Source organism: Vulpes lagopus, chromosome 14 (genome assembly GCF_018345385.1).
Source record: "Vulpes lagopus strain Blue_001 chromosome 14, ASM1834538v1, whole genome shotgun sequence".
Classification (NCBI taxonomy): domain Eukaryota; kingdom Metazoa; phylum Chordata; class Mammalia; order Carnivora; family Canidae; genus Vulpes; species Vulpes lagopus.
Genome location: NC_054837.1, coordinates 22,978,494 through 22,996,104, shown reverse-complemented (window position 1 = coordinate 22,996,104; position 17,611 = coordinate 22,978,494).

Below are 17,611 nucleotides of genomic sequence, written 5' to 3'. Positions count from 1 at the left end.
GCTTCTCTTCTCTGGCTTTATTTTTATATGTTTTTTTTTTTTAATTTTTGCTATTTTATTTATTTATGATAGTCAGAGAGAGAGAGAGAGAGAGAGGCAGAGACACAGGCAGAGGGAGAAACAGGCTCCATGCACCGGGAGCCCAATGTGGGATTCGATCCCAGGTCTCCAGGATCGCGCCCTGGGCCAAAGGCAGGCGCCAACCCGCTGCGCCACCCAGGGATCCCTCTTCTCTGGCTTTATTTGGTGTTTCCTCTGTTAAAAAAGAAAAAAAGAAGAAAGAAAGAAAGAAAGAAAGAAAGAAAGAAAGAAAGAAAGAAAGAAAGAAAGAAAGAAAGAAAGAAAGAAAGAAAGAGGGATGCCTGGGTGGCTCAGTGGTTGAGCATCTGCCTTTGGCTCAGGTCATGATCCTGGGGTCCTGGGATTGAGTCCCACATCGGGCTCCCTGTAGGGATCCTGCTTCTCCCATCTGCCTATGTGTCTCCCTTTCTCTGTATCTCTCATGAATAAATAAATACAATCTTAAGAAAAAAAAAAGGAGGAGGAGGAGGAGAAGAGGAAGAAAGGAAAGAAAAAGGAAAATCTCCCTTTGTCCTTCCTTGAAGACAAAGTGTATAGGTGAACACTTTGAGCTCTCTGAAAGTCAGGTGTAATAAATTCTAAAAAGATGACTTGTCAGGCTCCTACTAGATGTCAGAAAGCAGAACCACACTGATGAAGGGGAAACTGAGGCTTACGCGAGGTTGTGTGGGGCCAGGGTGCAAAATCAGAATCATGGGCAGCCACAATCCCCCGTGAAAATCCCCCAGGAACCATAAAGCATGGGATGGACAGCTTCCCCCACACACAACCCTGTGCAGTAAGTATGTACCATGTATAACCCAGAGGTCCCCTAATACCAGCGGGGGCCCTGCAGGAGAAGTTGTAAATGGCAACGGTTTTAAGTCTTAATTAAACTGTTCCCAAGATGCCTGGGTGGCTCAGTGGTTGAGTGTCTGCCTTTGGTTCAGGGCGTGATCTGGGGATCATGCCCTGCACGGGGCTCCCTGCAGGGAGCCTGCTCCTCCCTCTGCCTTGTGTTTCTGACTCTGTCTCTCATGAATAAATAAAATCCTTTAAAAAATAAAAATAAATAAGCTGTTCCCTGCTCTTTCCTCTCCCCTAGCTCCCCAACCCCTCCAATCCCTGCAGCAAAAGCTCACAGCCCCTGACGGGGGGGAACCGCAGTTTAACCTTGGGTCGGCTTAATCTTCGTGCTCTATCCCCAGAATTCATTCTGACTTCAGAAGAAGTCAGAGGTGCTGGAGCTCGGAGTCCGTTCCAAGCTCAGGTGTGCACTGAGAAGCAGCACCTGGTGCAGTGGGCAGCAGTGGGGGCCTGCGGTCTGCTTGTGTCAGAAGCCCCCCACCCCAGGAGAACGGAGGGGCAGGGGTGAGCGGGATGGAGGAGCCCATGGTCCGAGTCCAAGGACCGGCCAGGGACCTGCCTGTGCCCTGCCCTGTGGCGCTCTGCTCTTTGCCAGAGGGCCAGCTTCCTGCGGACGGCAGGATGGTGACCAAGGGGAGAAGTGACACGTTAAGAATCCCCCAGCCCAAGGGAACCCTCCCTGCCTCCGGGGTCCCCAGGCCCCTTTCCTACCCCTTTGGCGGGCCCTGTCTGGAGGAACCGGGTGAGCCTGCATGGGCAATTGTTGCTAAGCTGGAGAAAACCACAGCCCCCCGCCCCCCAAGCTGCTGCTGTGCTCTGATGTCACCAGAAAGCTCCTGTCAGCTATTCTTAGTCTGCAGAACACACCTCCGCCCGTTAAAAAGTCTCTAGACTTCAGCTGCCTTTTTATAAATAACTTAGAAACTTGTAGCGTGCTGGGCCGCCGGGTAAGTGCTTACTTCTTTTATGCAAGAAGTTCAGAGTCTGGGTGGGGGGCAGCGGCTCCCCCCAGCCCCAGCCCTGGGGGCCCTTGTAAGTATCGTATTTGTTTTTTTTGTTTGTTTGTTTGTTTTGTTTTGTTTTGTTTTTAAGTATTGTATTTGTATCAGGAGCCCTTGCTTCCCCTCCATGAGGCCCCGGACAGACCCGGCCAGTACCAAGGGCTGCCCCAGGGGCTGGGCCTGTGTCCTGCGGGCGCCAGAGGCAGTTCTGGTGGGCTGGCTGCACGACCTGGGTTCCAGCCCCGACTCTGCGGCTCGCACCATGTGACCCTGGGAGCCACTTGGCTTCTCTTTGCCTCCACATTTGCATCTGGGAAACCAGGGGGCAGGGCTGTCGTGCAGGCCCCCAGAACCAGCACACACAGCACAGGGTGCGCTCACAGCGGCACAAGGGAAGCCCTCGGAGGGTCTGTGCTGCTCCTGGAAGGAACCAGAAAGTGCCCTCTGAGGAGGCACCGTGTTCACAGCCCCTGCCTTCAGCTTAAATGTCTTGCCCACACCTGCTCTGTTAGTAACAGAAGTCGGATTTGAACCTGGGGCTGAGGCACACAGCACAGTATGAAGTGCAGCTGCCCCCTAGAGCGGGGGGGGGGGGGGGGGGATTCAGACACAACCAAGTCTAGCAGGGGTGGGGGCGGAGGGACTCCCCATCTGTTTTTTTTCCCCTTGAGACCTTGGGCATGGCTATACTCCCTCCCTGGGCCTCAGTTTCTCCATCTATAGAATGGGTTTATAATAGCATCCACTCTGCACAGGAGCATGAGGACTTTGCAGGGGGAAGGGCACCCCCTTCAGCTTCCTGGATAGGGCAGCCCCCGTGCAAGACAACTGACCTCCAAGGTGCACTAAGGCTGGAATGTTCACGTCCCCCTCCACATCTTCCTAGAGACCTTTCAGGGCTTGGTCTTCAGCACAGATCCGGGGGCGACCTGCGTTGGTTGTTTGTGTGCGTAAATATCTCCCTCCGTGGCCGTGGCCGTGGAGGTCCTGCCGATGTCCTCGCCCGGGAGCTGGGGCCCAGGAGAATCGGAGCGAGGCTGCTTCCCCTCCTGGCCCCCCTCACCACCCACCCCCCGGGGCATTACGTACTAGCTCCCTTCGCCTGGCGAAACACCATCTGGTGACCCTCCAGGCGCTGCCCACACTCTTCAGTTTGTGATGGAACCGCACGTGGAGTTCACAGCAAGGCCAGCGTCCCTTGCCGGCTGCAGGGCACAGACCGCTCTGGCCGGTCAATGAGCACGGGGCTGCTCACCCCCTTTGTAGCCTTATCAGTGCCTTGCTAGCTGCTCCCCCTCCACCGGATGATGGAATGAAAGAGGGGGGCTCAAATGTGATGCACTCAGGGACAAAGCCGGCTCACAGGGCGGGGGCGAGGAAACAGTGTGCCCCACTGATATTTTACCTATCAGACGAGAATGAATTCCCCTCACCTCACGAGCTTTCCTTCTCCTGGTGGCCCCTTCTCCAGAGACCAGTTGTCAATTCTCCTTTCTAGAAAATCCTTCTCTGCTGTCCTTGCTTCATGCCACCCTCTTCCTTCTCTGGAAATCTACAGGAGTGAGAGTCAGGAGGAGCCCCGGGGGGGGGGGGGGGGGGGTGCAGAATCAGCAGGGGGTGTGGAAAGTCCTCAGTAGGGAGTCATGACCCTGGCAGGTGGGAACAATTCAGGACAGGGAAACCCTACAGACAGCACAATGCAGCAGCTCTGGGGGTGGGGGGAGGCAGGCTGGAGATTCACATGCGGGTGAATTAGGGGATCTGCCCCTGGACCCGGGGAATCCAGGCTTTGAGACCACCATGTGGATAGGGAAGGGGACCTGGAATCTTCCATTGACATAGTGACTACAATTAGGATTCAGCTGAGGTCCCTGGAAAAACGAATTCCTTCTTCCTGGCCAAAGAGCAATTTTGTGGGCTCCTGCACTTGCTGGGGATGAAACAGTGCTTTTCTTGGTTGGGTCTTTACTCCCCAGAAGGATTACTATTTGGTACAGAGAGGATGAAGCAAAGCAAAGCCATATTTTTTTGTCTGTGCTTGTTTTCATCCTATATTGGAATGTAATCTATATATATTTTAAGTGGGCTCCATGCCCAACCTGTGGCTTGAACTCACGACCCTGAGATTAAGAGTCCCATGTTCCACCAACTGAGCCAGCCAGATGTCCTCTATGTATATTTTGTATTTTAAGAGCTTGAAACATTTAAGAGAATTTGGCATCCTCAAACAGAAAGGCTCTGTGATTCCCATTTTAGATGTATTGAGTAATCCATTATGGCCAGATCTTTTTTCTAAAATGTGGTAAAATACACATTAACACAAAATTGACCAACTTAACCATTTTTGAAGTGCACGGTTCAGTAGTATGAGGTATAGTCTCGCTGTACTGGACAGATCTTTAATTTGAAAGTTATAAGACCTTTCACTAAGTTTGCAAACAGTATGTTTCAGAGAACCAAGATTTGCCATGTTTAAAAATTCAACTTAGAGGATAAATAAGAATTCATGAAGCAATTGGAAGGTTTTGAAAAGCGCTTCAGGGGGCACCTGGGTGGCTCAGTGTTTGAGCATCTGCCTTAAGCTCAGGGCATGATCCCAGGGTCCCGGGATCAAGTCCCGCATCGGGCTTCCCACAGGGAGCCTGCTTCTCCCTCTGCCTGTGTCTCTCTGCCTCTCTGCCTTTCTCTCTGTGTTTCTTTTTTTTTTTTTTAAATGTTCTTTTTTTTTTTATTTTTTTTAATTTATTTATGATAGTCACAGAGAGAGAGAGAGAGAGAGAGAGGCAGAGACACAGGCAGAGGGAGAAGCAGGCTCCATGCACCGGGAGCCCGACGTGGGATTCGATCCCGGGTCTCCAGGATCGCGCCCTGAGCCAAAGGCAGGCGCTAAACCGCTGCGCCACCCAGGGATCCCCTCTCTGTGTTTCTCATGAATAAATAAATAAAATCTTTTTTTAAAAAAATGAAGTGCTTTAGAAGAAATATGCTAAATTCATTACTGTACTTAAAGCGTTTAAGGGAAATTAATTAAAATTTAAAAACCCGTAAAAGTGATTGTAAAATAGTCAATTTTATAAGCAAAATGGTGATATTCATAAATTCAACACAAAATCTTCAGGAAGAATTGTGCTTTGAATTTGCAGTTGTAATAAATAGAATATTGACTGGTTAAAAAAACAACAAAGAGATCCCTGAATAACCTTTCACAAAAGTCTTTCAAGACACCATGCTGACAAAGAGTGCTTTATAGCCCTCAATTATTAATTACCATTTATGCATAAAATATCTCAGTGTTTAGAGGTTCCCACATTTGCGTGTGTATCCAAACCTCTTGGGGGGGACTGGCTCAAATACAGATCTTGGGCTCCAGCCCCAGAGGTCCTGATTCAGTGGTCTGGTGCCCAAGACCTTGCTTGCATTTCTAACAGGTTTCTAGGTGATGCCAATGACACCTAGTCGGGGGACCAGACTTTGAGACCCAAGTGCACTAGATGCACACAATATGCAGAGAGGCCAGGTGTCAGTGTCATCTTTGCTTGTGACCATGGATTCCCCTGGCTCCAGGATGAGAATAACCTAACAGTGCTGACGTTACAGGGTAGGGTCAGAGAGGTGTGTGTGCGGGGCCAGGCACACAGTGGGCTTGCAGACAGTGGTAGAGACGACTGCATTACAATGTTCCAACGTGACCCCATATGTTGGGCGCCTTTCCTGTCCTCTGCACCTAGCATAGTGTTGTGCACATAGTAGGTACCCAAGAAATACTGATGCCCCATTTACTAGAAACAATCGAGGGCTGGCTACGGGGGCAATACTTAGGTACAACCCCAGTGGTCACGCCAAAAATGCCTGGTCTCAGAGTCTACTTTCCCCCTGAAGGTGAGGGAAATGAAGGTGCCTACTGACAAAAGACAGTGAGGCTGCCCTGTCTGTGCCCCTCGAGGCTCGTAGAGACGTGGGATTATGGACTCTCTGCGGCAGGTGGAGTGAACCGAACAGCAAAGCAGAGAGGGTGGTCTGGTCGAGAGCACCAGCCCGTCTGCACGCTGGGGCTCATCAGACCCACCGCACCGAGTGGCTGCGAGGAGCCAGGGGGATGGGGCATGCAAGGCCACAAACCCCATGTCTGCCATGGGGACCAGCAGGCGCATAGTGACAACCAGCTCATCATTCGTGGGAAGAGTCTCTTTGAAGTTGGCCTGGCGACTTTTCCACTGTGCGCCGTCAGATGACGGACTCCTGGGGGTGTGGCTGTCACCCCAAAGAGGAGGGGGACACTGTAGGTTCCCAGGCCTGCTCTAGTTCACTCAGAAGAGAGCCCTTGAGTTTTCTTCCCTGACTGTTCTTGTGTAAGAATATTGTCACCTCCCCCATGGCTCGTGCCATACTTGGTTCAGCTAGTTCTTGGATCTAAACACAGAAGGATTACGTGAGTCGGGCTTCTCTAAGACTGATGGGAGGAGACAGATGGCTCTCCCCAGCTGGGGCTCCTCAGGCCCTGGTTCCCTGGTATCTAGGTTTTCGCCACAAAACTTCTCAGAGATTCTGTATATTTGGTTGGAAAGTGAAACAGGGAAAGATGCAAGATTGTGTAGCCAGAGTAGGAGGAAATGTATTAAGCTGCCTTGTCTTTGTGCTAATGAGCACTTATTTATATTGTAAGGACAGGGCATTGGTTCTGTTACCCAGGACCTGTGAAGGCTGCAAGTGCAGAACACTTGCTTGGAATAAACATCACAGACAGATATTACCTTTCCTTTTTTTTTTTTTTTTAAGATTTTATTTATTTATTCAGAGACAGAGAGAGAGACAGAGAGAGAGGCAGAGACACAGGCAGAGGGAGAAGCAGGCTCCATGCAGGGAGCCCGACGTGGGACTTGATCCTGGGTCTCCAGGATCACGCCCTGGGCTGCAGGCGGCGCTAAACCGCTGCGCCACCAGGGCTGCCCAGATATTACCTTTCTTATCAAGGAGCCAGAGATGAGTATTTCCAGGGGTGGTATACAGAAGCCCAGAAAAGTTGGGGCTCTGGGTTGGTGTTTCTCTCATTCTTCGGGCCCTCCCCTCATAGCTGCAGTGTGGCTGCAGTAGCCTGGGGCATCACGTCCTCTGAAACTGGTATTCAAATTAGGAAGGAAGGAGGCAGAAAGAAAAGCTTCACTCCTCTCATCAGGGAGCCACATCTTACCAAACTCTCTGTGCAGACTTGGTGTGTGTCCGACTGAGTCACACACCCTCTCCCAGACCAACTGCTGGCAAACTGGGTTAACCATAGTTGGCTTTAAGTGCTCGTAGCTAGTGCATATCTAAGTAGGGAAGCTAGGTACATTGCCTCCAGAACAAAGTCTGGGTTCTGTTTGTAAGAATGAAGGAAAAAAGGCTGTTGAGCAGGTGGGGACATATTAGCTGTCCTTGGGGTCCTATTGGATCCTTGGTTTCAGGTGATGTACTTTTAACCAACCACCAAGTATCTCCTGCATGTCTGGTACCCCCCACCCCACCCCACCCACCAGCATTGTGCAAAGCACATGGAGATAACCTGGGAACAGGAGGGACTAGAAGTGGCCCAGGTGACCAGGTGTGTCATTACTGCAGGTGTTCACAAAGCATTGCCGACGCCTGTGTTTGTAAATGAAGTTTTCCTGGAACACAGCCAGGCCCGTTTGCTTAGGTGGTCTAGCTGTTTTCATCCTACAACAGCAGAGCTGGGTAGTTGCGACAGAGACAGTCAGGCCTACAAAGCCTGTATTATTTACTATCTGGCCCTTCCTTTACAGAAAACAAGAAATGAAAATTCAGAGTGGCAAGCGCCCCATAGGGTTAAGCCTAGGATGCTAGGGGAATGTAGAAATGCCCTGCTCAGTGGGGTCAGAGGGTGTGGGGTAATGTACTGGGGAGTCAGCAGGAGAAAATGAAACCGTGAGGTTGAAGCTGCAGCGAGAGTGGTGATCTTGGGGGTAGGGTGTGCCTGGCAGAGGGAACAGCCTCTGAGTGGCCCAGAGGCAGGGTCTGGTAGGGAACCTGTAATTTATGGTCAATCAGGATCTGTATCCTGGAGGGAGGCAAGCTGCCTGAGCTCAGGAGTTTGGACTTTATCCTGAGGGCAATGGAGAAGCCATCAAGCAAGGGAGGAGATACACATTTCAAAAAGACCAGGTTGGAGGTAGTTGGACTTGCAAGGGAGGGGACGGTAGAGACCTGGACCAGGGTGGTGGCCCTGGGGATGTACCCAGGACACGTGGTCCTGTCAGCAAGATCTGGCATTGGATGACACATGGGTGAGAGACAGGTGTGAGTCCTCCACTCATTTCAGAACTCAGCAGATTCTTCCCGAGAAGGAGGGTCCGATTCCCCGCATAGCTCTCTGCCCACACAGGGTGTGAGACCACATAGCCAACGGATGTCCCCCCTCCCCCGAGACCCCTCGGATTTACTCAGTGAGCAAATGGCCTCTGCATACCTGTGAGAGCTCCCGATGGGGACACGGCAAGTCGTTTCTAACACTTGGATGGTTCTAGGCCTCAGTGAGAAACAGCCAGTCCTGGTCTGTAGGGAACAGGAGGGGAGGAACTATGTCCTGTGTCCCTGGGTCACTTGCTGGAGCCGACTGAGTCCCACTTTGGTCTGCAAACCATTCTGCAAGACATTTCCAAAGGCCTGGCATTTCCAGAGGCCTCGCCTCTCATGTGACTTTTCCCAACCTGCTGTGCTCTTGTGGATCTGTGGTGGATTCCACAGAGGCAGTGGCGCACAACCACAACCTCACAGCAGAGCCTCCTGAACCCCACGTGTCACCAGGCCACCGAGGGGTAGTAGCATCTTCATCTAAAGTAAAACGAGGACAGAGAGACGGCACATCCAGGCAAGCAGGTGGGCCCCTGGCACCTGGAGGAGCCTGAAGACGGCAGAGCGAAGCAGATCGTGGGGAGAGCTTGTGGTCAGAAGGTAGAGTGGGGGCAGACAAAGCTCTCCCAGGCTTTGATCTGGGCGGCTCCACCAGAGAAAGGACAGAAGTAGTGAAACAAGCTGGGAACAGATCTGGCTTTCTTCTGAGTCACCCAGGGAAGGACAGTGGAAAATCCCCAGTCTCCCTCTCCCTCCTTCCCAAATGGGAACACGGGTTCCCTGGAGGGGACGGCACAGCCTGGGATGTGCGACCAGCTGGCAGGACACCTTGGCCATCTTGTGTGGCAGCTCGCTCCTTTCTGGCTTTCTGGGTGCTCCCTGTTCAGTGGAGTCTTCTCTTGGCAGGCCGCAGAGTGCCAGAAGCCTAGTGAGATTTTAAGGTTAGTGATGCTGGTGGTTTTGGGCTGCTGCCTGACGGGGGTGACTCATGCTGAACGTACCTTGCCTGGACGGTGATGCTTAGCAGACTCCAGCAGGACCAGAGGAAACTACAGAGCCTTTGCCCCACATCCCCTGCACCCCACCACCATAGAACCATCTGTTTGGGGCAGCCCAGGTGGCTCAGCGGTTTAGCCCCTACCTTCGGCCCAGGGCATGATCCTGGAGACCTGGGATTGAGTCCCACGTCGGGCTCCCTGCGTGGAGCCTACTTAGCCTACTTCTCCCTCTGCCTGTCTCTCTGCCTCTCTCTCTGTGTGTGTGTGTGTGTGTTTCTCATGAATAAATAAATAAAATCTTTTTTTTAAAAAAAAAGAACCAACTGTTTGTCTCTATTACCATGTGCACAACGCTGCTGGGACCCCCCCCCCTCCCCTCCCCTCCTTGGCTAACCTTGAGATTGCAGCTCCACACATCACAAGCCTGTGCATCGGAGACCCAGAACCAGCCCTTCTGTTCCGGGGCAGTATGTCCACCCCTTGCCCCATGAGGAGGGTGAAACCAAACGACACGGTGCCCCAACAATCTCAGTGGATAACTAAGAGGAAAGGAAGGTAGAGATCCTAACACACATAGAGAAAATCTTAGCCGCTGATCAATAACATGCCCAAAATAAATATAGCACGAGCACCATCTCGAGAAACCAAGAAATCAACAGGTAGTCTTCTGAACACCCTTGGATGGCAGCTTCTAATCCCGGAAAGGCAAAATGATGACATGCACGCAACTAAGTCGCAGTTTGGAAAATGAGTCTGCCCTTGGGAGTTGAACTCAGCTAGACTGTACTCGCTGCAATGTTGTCACAATTTCATGAAAAACTAGAGACGTTTTTATACAAGGACGTTGCCAGGATCCCCAGGTGGCTCAGCGGTTTAGCGCCTGCCTTCCGCCCACGGCGTGATCCTGGAGTCCTGGGACTGAGTCCCGCATGGGCTCCCTGCGTGGAGCCTGCTTCTCCCTCTGCCTGTGTCTCTGCCTCTCCCTCTGTGTCTTTCTGAATAAATAAATAAAATATTTTTTTTAAAAAAAGAACATTGCCTTATTCTATTTGTTTCCAGGAGGATAAGGAGTTAAACTCTACCAGGGGAGTTATCGTAACCTGTTCAGGCTGCTATACCAAAATTCCACAGACTGGCAGGGGCCTTACCAGCAAACACTTATTTCTCAACAGGTCTGGAGGCTGGAAGCCCAAGGTCAAGGTGCCGGCAGATTCTGTATCTTGTGGGAGCTGCTTCTTGGTTCACAGATGAGGTCTTCCCGCTGGGTCTTCACATGTGGAAGGGATGAGGAAACTCTCTGGGGTCCCCTTTATCAGCCACTAATCCCCTCTCGAGGGTTCCCCCTTTGGAACCTAGTCACCTCCCAAAGGCCTCACCTCCATACACCATCACACTGGGGTTCACATCTCTCCATATGAACTTGATGGGAGGGACTCATTCACTCTGCAGGGGCTGTAAGGAGCACCTTGGGTTTTGGAGTTAGCAGAGCTGGGTTGGGATGTGAGCCCTGTGCCATTTTGACCAAATACCTCAATCTCTCTGAGCCTTAGTTTCCTTGTGTGTGAAACTGGGGTCATTCCAAGGACACCCAGGCCTGGTGTAGAATCAAAGCTGATCATATGGGATGTTTGTGCTTTGGCACAAAGAGTGCTCTGTCATGGAGAAGGTAAAGGGACTTGGGTTAATGTTCTCGAAGCGTTTGCCTGCCAGCTGTGTCGGCTACTGTGGACACAGATGGGGTGAGTGTGAATGCTGACCTCAGGAGCTCATGCCTTATATCCATCCCATTGAGGTCTTCCCTCCCCACCCACGCAGAGGGAAAGTCTGCTTCACTGTACAGTGGGATGAAAGATGCCAGCTAGGCTGGGGTAGGGGAATGAGCCCCTGCTCCCCAGAGGCAGGTGTGGTCTAAACAGCCAGGACAGCACACCTGGGGCTGCTGTGAGTCTATATCACCCCCACGCTGAACCACGTTATTCCAGGTTTGAGAGGAGAGTCCCGTTTGGACTAATCCTCTCCCGGCTGTGTCTTCCACGTGATGAGACCCAGTCCCTAAAAGCAGATGAATGGAATCATCGAGAAGAAGAGTGGCGGCCCTGTGCCCAGACACCTATGCCAAGCATTCAGAGAAGAGTGGCCAGGCTGGATCCAAGCGTGCATGAGCAAAGCTGGAGGTTTCCGGATTACTATCTGCTAAGACCAGGGGACTCGGCTGAGCCCCAGCACACAGTAGGATCTCCAGTTCTTTTTTTTTTTTTTTAAAGGTTTTATTTATTTATTCATGGGAGACACAGAGAGAGAGTCAGAGACACAGGCAGAGGGAGAAGCAAGGACCCCATAGGGGATCCTGATGTGGAACTCGATCCCCACACCTGGGGATCATGCCCTGAGCTGAAGGCAGATGCTCAACCACTGAGCCACCCAGGCGTCCCCTTGGTGAGTGATTTTTAACTGTTTCTCTTTAAGAAGTTCTACCTACTGTGTCAAGCTGCAGGCCAGGGTGCTCCGCAGAAAACCAAAGTGGTGTCACTGGTTGGTCCTTAACGTCCAATCTCATAATACTGAGGATGTCTTTCTCTTCCTTTCTTCTGTTCTTTCGTTCTTTCTTTCTTCTTTCTCTTCCTTCCTTCCTGCCTTTCTTTTCCTTCCTTCCTTGTTCTTCCTTTTTTTAGAGAGGGGGTGGGGAGGAGGTGTAGAAGCTGAGGGGGACAGAATCTTAAGCAGGCTCTATGCTCAGCACCAAGCCCAACACAGAGCTCAATCTCACGACCCTGAGATCATGACCTGAGCTGTAATGAATTGGATGCTTAAGCCATTGAGCCACCCAGGTGCCCCTGAGGATGCATTTCTTGCAACACTACTGTTAATTTTTTTAGGTATGCATGGCACTGTGGTCATGGAGCAAAGTGTTCTCATTCTTAGGAGAGACATACCGTTGAATTCAGGGAGAAGTCTCCAGTTGTCTGAGACACTTTCAAATGGTTTAGGGGGGAAAAAAGGATAGAGAGAAGGAAATGAAATATAGTAAACGTTGAATCTTGGGGCAGGGTATATGGGTTTCCATTACCCTCTTTTGCCTTCTTTTTAAAGTTTATTTATTTATTTTTCAGCAATTTCTATACCCAATGTGGGGCTTGACCTCTCCACTCTGAGATCAAGAGTCACATGCTTTTCTGACTGATCCAGCCAGGCACCCCTACCCTCTTTCAGTTGTTTGATGTTGCTTCTTCTTCTTTTTTTTTTTTTTTTAAAGATTTTATTTATTCATTCATGAGAGACACAGAAAGAGAGAGGCAGAGACACAGACAGAGGGAGAAGCAGCTCCATGCAGGGAGCCTGACGTGGGACTCGATCCCAGGACTCCAGGATCACGCCCCGGGCTGAAGGTGGTGCTTAAACCACTGAACCACTGGGCTGCCCTTGATGTTGCTTCTGCTTAGACTTCTGTTCAAAGAAAAACAGTCAAGTGAATTGTGCAGTAGGGTCAGCAAACAACAGCCTGTGGGCTTAACCGAACCCATGCCTGTTTTTTTTTAATAAAGTTTTATTGGCACACAGCCACACTCACTCGTTCACATATCACCTACGGCTGCTTTCCTGCTACAATAGCAGGACTGAGTAGTCTGTGAAAAGTCCAAAAAGCCAAAAATGCTCACTGGGGTCCCCTTTCCAGAAGTTTGCCGACCCCTGCTGGAGAAGCCATCATATTTTAAGATACAGTTACACAGGATGAGTTGAGTTCCAGAGATCAGTTACAACTCCATAGAGGGAGGGGGGAAACGTAACTTCCTTTAAAAAGTGTAGATTTTGAATAAGATCTTCCCAAACTTCAAGAGGACAAGTTGCCAAGATGCTGAGGGATAAAGAACACCTGCACAATCTCTGTCAAAGCAAATGTGAGTGTGAGATCAGGGACCGTCTGCAGCTGGCTTCGAGGTTGCTGCGGTGCAGTTAGCCATGGAGAAAAAGCAAGGTTTTGAATGTCCAGTAATAAGGGCTGATGTCATTAGCAAGACTCTCTGTAGGGTGGGAAAAACCCTCAGAGGAAGCAATTTGGGGGCGAAGAGAAACACCAATGCAGTCAAGTCCAAAGACCCAGGCTTGAGTACCTGCTCAGAGCCACCTGGCAGATGCAGGCACCTAACCTCCACGGGCCTCATTATTTCTCTTTGTAAAATGTCAGGAACAATGGTCTAGCACTAGGGGACTGTTCAGAGGCCTTTAGCTTTCAAATGCTCTAATCCTGTGGGAATAGTTTCATGTAAATGTAGCCATTACCCAGAAAGTCTCACACCTGCATTGCGTTTTATCCCATATTTATAAGAGGCAAATCAGGGCAAAGAGTGTGTCATGTGTATCCAGAAAGGCCTTTAGAATATACAGTTTAAGGGCACCTGGGTGGCTCAGTGGTTGAGCATCTGCCTTTGGCTCAGGGTGTGATCTCGGGGTCCTGGGATCAAGTCCCGCCTCGGGCTCCCTACAGGGAGCCTCTTCTCCCTCTGCCTATGTCTCTGCCTCCCTCTGTGTCTCTCATGAACAAATAAATACAATTTTTAAAAAATATATATAGTTTAGCCCTTAACAGAGGACAGTAATGTACATCTCCTGGCACAGCTCCTGGCAGTAAGGTGGCCACATTACAAGATGTTCAAGACGCCAGTGGTCAACCAGTGAGATGAGAGATAGCAGGTCTCCCACTGCCACCTCCCAAGTGGGGCTCACATTCTCAGTGGGGTGATATGATCCCCAAAGGAAAACCTGGTTTCTGGGGAGAATGGAAAGTCATTACTCTCGTGATGTAGAAAGCACAGTTGTGCATACAGTACAGAAGCAGGGTTACCTGTGGTATTAAAAATCCCATGTGGGGTTAGAGCAGCTCTATTCACAATAGCCAGAAGGTGGAAACAACCTGAATGTCCATCAACAGGTGAATGGATGGAGGCAACTGGGTGGCTCAGTGGTTGAGCATCTGCCTTCTGCTCAGGGCGTGATCCCCGGGGCCTAGGATCGAGTCCCACATCAGGCTCCCTGGGAGGGAGCCTGCTTCTCCCTCTGCCTCTCTGCCTCTCTCTGTGTGTCTCTCATGAATAAATAAATAAAATCAAAAAACAAAACAAAACAAAACAAACAAACCCAACAACAGCTAAATGGATAAGAAGAATGTGGCATGTCCATACGATGGAATATTATTTAGCCATAAAAGGCATGAAGCACTGATTCATGCTACAAAGTGATGGGCCTTGAAAACGCTATGCTAAGTGAAAGAAGCCAGCGGCCGAAGACTACATACTGCGTGATTCCATGTATATGACATGTTCGGAACAGGCAAATCCCTAGAGACAGGAAGTAAATTGGGGGTAAGAGGAGGGAGCGATGGGGAGAGCTCGCTTAATGGGCACTGGGCTTCATTTGGAGGTGATGAAAGTGTTTTCATCTACAATGAGGTGGCAAGTGGCACAACATCGTCAATGTACTAAATGCTGCTGAGCTGTACATTTTAAAATGCTTCGTTTTCAGGTGCCTGGGCGGCTCAGTTGAGCGTCCAGGTCAGGATCTCGGGGTCCCCAGATCGAGCCCCATATCAGTTTCCTTGCTCTGCAGGGAGCCTGCTTTTCCCTCTCCTGCTCCCCCTACTGTGCTCTTTCTCTCTGTCAAATAAATAAATAAAATCTTTAGAAAAGGGATGCCTAGGGGGGGAATCCACTAAATAAAGTTTTAAAAAAGATTTACCTGAAGAGGAATGAAAAATCTCAGCAATGAGCAAAATATCAAACAGGGCCTGCTTAGAAGTTCTGGAGAAATCTTAAGTCTTCTCCAATTTCCTTGGTATTTTTATAGACATAGGAATGTGTCTGGGGACCCCTGGGTTTCAGTGGTTGAGCATCTGGTTTTGGCTCTGGACGCGGTTCCAGGGTCCTGGGATCGAGTCCCACATTGAGCTCCCCGCAGGGAGCCTGCTTCTTCCTCTGCCTGTGTGTCTCTGCCTCTCTCTGGGTCTCCCATGAATAAATAAATCTTTTTTAAAAAATCCTTTAAAAAATAATAAAATGGTTCATTTTCTGTTATGTGAATTTCAATTCAATTGAAAACAAGTACAAAACAATTTCAGGAGGGAGGTAATTAGGAAAATCTTGTCTGAATACTGGGCAAAGGGCTGAGCAGGGCCGGCGGGCAGGGAGGGATGGAGAGCCTGCAGGCAAAGCTCTCTGCACAGGAATAGGAGCCTGCACAGGGCAGGTTGCCCCCAAAACTGACTCTGCAGCATAGTGATTATTTTGAATGAAAGTGACTTAAGATGCGGCCAGTGCAAAGAGGACACTCTGACCCTAAGAGTGGGAAATAAATTCTTGGTGCAGGGTACCCTCCCTGAACCAGGGGAAAGAGAGGCATCCTTATCACCAGAGAGGAAATTCAGGGCCCAGGAGGCCGTGTGGACAACCCTTGTGGCTTCTCTTCTAATTGGTTTGGCAAGTCCAAACCCCTTGCTCTTGTCAATTCTCCACAAATGTGTCATTTGTCTAGAAGGTATAAAAAAGATGCCTGCTTTGGGCACTTCTTTGAATCTCTTATTTCTGTGGGCTCCTGTAAGATACCAAATTTATTATTTTTTTTCTGTTAATCTGTCTTGTGTCAATTTAATTATCAGATCAGCCACAGGACCTAGAAGAGAGGGAAATCAGTGTTTTCCTGTCCTTGCAGCTATGACTGAGGACATGACCATATAATAATAAGGGGCAGGTTATTAGCAAATTCTAAAACTTAGGGATGACAATGTTTTGGAGACATGAAAAATCGCAACTCACTTTCATTCAAAGTGTCCTCTGGGTTCCCCTGATTTCTGTGCCTTGAATATGAACGTTTCCATTAAGATTTCTGTCATTTGGGGCAGCCCGGGTGGCTCAGTGGCTTAGCGCCGCCTTCAGCCCAGGGCTGGATCCTGGAGCCCAGTGATGGGAGTCCCACATGGGGCTCCCCACAGGGAGCCTGCTTCTCCCTCTGCCTGTGTCTCTGCCTCTGTGTGTGGGTCTCTCATGAATAAATAAAGTCTTAAAAAATAAAAAGATTTTATTTTTTAAATAATCTCTACACCCAATGTGGGGCTTGAATTTACAACCCCTAGATCAAGAGTCACGTTCTCTACTGACTGAGCCAGCCAGGCACCCCAATATTTCTGTCACTCTAAGGGGAGTAGTTGGAAAGTCCAACTGTACAAGGATTCTTTTTTTTTTTTTCCAGACCTGGGCTGAAGGCAGATGCTCAACCACTGAGCCACCGGGGTGCCCCAGTGCAAGGTTCTATACTGCGTGCTGTCCCACTGGTTCTCTCCCAAATTTCTTTATGTCAACTCCTGAAGTTCACTAAACAACTTGCTCTTAGCTCTTTCCAGTCCCCACAAAACTTGCCATCCACGTCTTAGTTTTTTGCACAAACAAGGAAGGAGAACTTCCTATGGAAACCTTAGCCCACTTTGAACTTAAACTGCCCCCCTGGGAGGGGGACTGCCATAAAAAAAAAAACTAAATTGTACGCAGTGTCCACTTAGCCGTCAGGTGCCAGGGCACACATGCGGCAGGTTGTGAGGCGGGGAGGGCTGTTTGGGTCTGTACTTGGTAAATCTTCGCTTACAGTTTGCAAGGTGGTCACTGGTGCTGTAGCCGGTCTAGGGGAAGTAGTTGGGAGAGAGAATATAGTGTGTTGGTTGGGTGCTCTTGCTAACAGCAAGGTATGCCAAGAAGGATGCTCCCGGGGAAATGTGCTGGTTTGAGAACCGAAGTCAGGCATCTCGGGCTTCCTATGTTAAAAAACGAAACTGCTTCTGTGCACCCCCAGCAAGAGATGAGGATGAGACTCACTCTCAGCAATGCAGGCCTATTCAACAGCTGGATTCGGCTCGGGGTAGCATCAGACAGATGCGGAAGTCGGGGCGGAAGGGGGTTGGACGGGGGAAGAGACATGCAGGGGGCAGAGCAGCAAGGAAATAAAGCAGACTGTAAAGTGCTGGGAAAGAACTTTGGATGCGATCATAGGCACAGATAGCTGAGAAGCCTAAGTGTTTGAGGGGATCGTTGTGAGGAACCACAAGCTTGTAAAAATAAGTAAAAGTCTGGGGATGACCCCTAAACTTGTACCAGGCAGGAAGTACACTGTGAGTTGCACAGCTCCCAGGGACGATGCACCCCAAGCCCTACTAGCGGGGTGGCCAGGGAGAACGGGGCTCAGAGGGCAGGAGGGCTCAGCAACCACTCTCCCCATCTGCCAGGACGGGGGTGGAGCGGGGGTGTCTTCGTGGTGCCTGCCCAGCAGTATCCCCTCACTGGGAGCACAGCAGCTTCTGTGTGC